Source organism: Pinus tabuliformis, chromosome 1_1 (assembly GCF_031772625.1).
Source record: "Pinus tabuliformis cultivar Carrire ecotype Pingquan chromosome 1_1, CPIR1, whole genome shotgun sequence".
Taxonomy (NCBI): Eukaryota; Viridiplantae; Streptophyta; class Pinopsida; order Pinales; family Pinaceae; genus Pinus; species Pinus tabuliformis.
Genome location: NC_142297.1, coordinates 627835491 through 627838905, shown reverse-complemented (window position 1 = coordinate 627838905; position 3415 = coordinate 627835491).

Sequence of the window (3415 nt, the reverse complement as noted above, 5' to 3'; positions counted from 1 at the left end):
GGTTGATCCATCTCAAAAAATATGATATAATAATTAATGCCAACCTATTCATAGTGATATGTTCTATCATATGGTGGGGAATTGTGTGTGTTGTAGAGGCATAGATAAAAGAAACATTGAATTTTTTTACTATTACCTGATGGAATTAATTGTCATACATATCCATAATTACACTAAACATACTTTGTTAGAGAACATATAGATAAAATACATATGAAACACATACACAACATAGTAGATCAAAATGTACAAATATTTATATTAAAAAAGAGTGATCTATATAGAATGGTAAGATCAATGTGATGAAGGGAAAACTCTCTAGAAATTAAAATTCCCAATAGAAGACAAACTTTTGATGTTGCATACATTAATAAATGCCCCTTTCAATGATATAGCATATGTCAGCTATACCTTTAATATCCAACTACATCTCTTCTTACTTTGACCCTTCTATTATGAGATCTGGTCTCAAACTCAAAGCCTCACCAATCAAAATTAAATTTGGGTGGGGATTGGCATTCACTCTTATCTTCACACTTGGTTTCACTCAAATACTGAGAAACATCAAAGTAATCACATTCTCAATATCCTATGGCATATGGCTGGAGATGAATGAATCTATACTTTACACCAAGCCTCTCCTAGCCATGAATTTGTTTCTCAATGGTTGGCCATTTTTCCCTCAGGTGTCTACACATAAAATTTTCAATTTTGCATGCACCATATTAAGCTCATTATTCTGATTGACTCCTAGTGGGATTTATTCAATGGGGAAGCACAAGGCTCACCATCATTGGGGGGTGTTGGTGGCATCCATCATCTATCCACACATTCAAAAATCTCATTTTGGGCAAGGGGAGGGCACCCAACAAACAATTATGTTGAGCTCATAGATATCAAGCTCATATTACACCTTGCATAGGAAAACATAATTACAAATCTTCACATATATGGGGACTCACTTCTCGTGATAAACTGGATGAATGGTGTATACATGATGAACAATTTCTCCATGCATCCCCTCTTTGAAAACATTGAAAACATGCTCTCTCTTTGCAAATGTATCTTTTAACCATGTTTATAGACACTAGAATAAGAAAAGGACACACTCTCAACTAGGATTGGTCTTGAACCCCAACATTTTGAATATCAAAAAAATAATAGATACTCATTAAGAAGAATCTTCCACATTCATTGGGCCTAGTTGTATTTGAAGCACGTTATGGGTGTTCTACTTTTTGTACTCCTTTTTATTTAATATAAAATCATGTTTATTTCTCGATTTTATTTTTTACAAGTATGTTGATAATGTTTCCACTAATAGGTTAGTTAGAGTTAAAATTTAAATTTCTAATGAATTCATAAAAAATCAATTATTTGATCTTTGGAGTTACAATTGAAATTGTTAATCAATGCACAAAACAACCAATTATTTAGAAGTTGATTATTTGAAAGTTTCCAATGATTTAGTTAGGCATAATCATCTTGATTGGAGAGAATGTCTATATATTAATGATGATATTCTACTTACTTTTCTTATGAAATTGAAGTTGTTGATGTGTGTTTGTATGCATATTGATCTATCAAGTGTGTCATCCATTTCAATGCAACTAGCACTCTAATGTAAAATTCACTGTTAACAAAATTATATGCACGTAATCCCAATTTTAATAAAAACACTATATGGTTGTCAAAACCTAGAATAATACAAAGCCACATGTCACTACTCATGCTTTGTTTCCACCATTAATTGATTGCTTAGGTTATCACTTTAATTACTGGTGCCTTAACTTCTTGTCAACTATTCATCCTTGTTCCATCATACTAGAATGCTATGGTACATGTATTTCTCTATGCATATCCATTGAAAGAGATATTCCTTATAAACTACTCAATCCTCATGGTGATGATGATGTCCTTTAACATCCTTTAATCCAACATGGTATTGGGATCTAGAGAGTGATAGAGAATACACATAAAGCTAGGATTTAATTAATAAAGTAGATTCGTGGGATGTTTGTTTCATAATTGTATAAAAAAATATTATTATGAGAAAATGAGTTGTCTTCAATCTTTTCAATCTTCTCTACATTGCATAGATTACATATCTCATTCCTAGGTGATTTTGAGAAGAAAACTTCTATAACCAATCAATGAAGTTTTCTAGAAAATACTAAAAACAACAACTATCTATTGTAAATTAAATGATGTGTAGAATGTTGAATCAAGAGTCCAATTTCTTTAGTTTGTACAGAAATTCATCCAACCCAACCAATTTAGAAACTAAACTAAAAACATGCAAGCTACTTCAATGAACCATAGAAAAATTTAAATTCATATTTTCTTTAGTGTAGATTGAAATATGTTTCTTAAATAATTAATGACAATTTTCAAGATAATTTCCAACTAGTTTATGCTATGAAATTAGTAAATCCAAAAGTTTTCATAGTAGACCAATAAAACATAAAGTATCAATATTTAATTAAATGCAATTAGTACCTTACAAAACCTAGAAGTAATGACATCTTCATTAAACAGGGTCTCTTCAATATTATCAGAATCCAATAAATTACATAGGTTATTTTTCCATTATTATTTAAAAAACTAACTTTTATAACAAATTTTTTTCATATAAAACATATAACATAAGACATATAACATTAAATTGGGAAAAAAAAATCATTTCCAATACATAACACTTCTATTAAATGTAACTATTAATTTAAAATCACACATGGAAAATGCTCTTCCTTGTATCTTTATTTTATTTTAAGTTTTGAATTTTTATTATGAAAAAAAAAAATATTACGATTTTATTTTTAAAATATTAACTAAAGATTAAAGAAAACTGCTCAATAAAAACAAATTTTTTATTAAACAAACATGTTAACTAATATAATCAACAAAGACCATGGGTCACTTACCTCAAGGTTCAGTGGTCCAAAACAAAAACTAAAACGCTATTCATATTATCAACTTAATCTCCCAGAGAACAAAAGCAGATATCCTAGACATTACAAATGTGCTTACTACAAACCAAACTTGAAAACTCAAGAAAAGTCAAAAGTATGTAAATCTCTACAAGCATGAGGAAATCGGCTTACAAGTTTCTTTTATTTTATTTGTTACTACATTATTCTGGCTGGCTTCTGAAATTTCAATGTTGTCATTAACTTGTTCAAACTTCGATATTAACAGAGATTGTAACATCTTCTATTCCGCTTCCAAGAGTATCCTCTTTCTTACCATCAACTTCATTGGGCTTTGAGCTCTCCCTCCTGGCATGCTTTGAGCTCTCCCTCCTGGCATGCTTTTGGCTTCTAACCATTCATTCTTGATCATCTTCAATGGGCTCTGAAATCTCCTTCTTATCATCGTTTTCAGTTTTCATCACTATTTCGGGATCGTCTTTAGC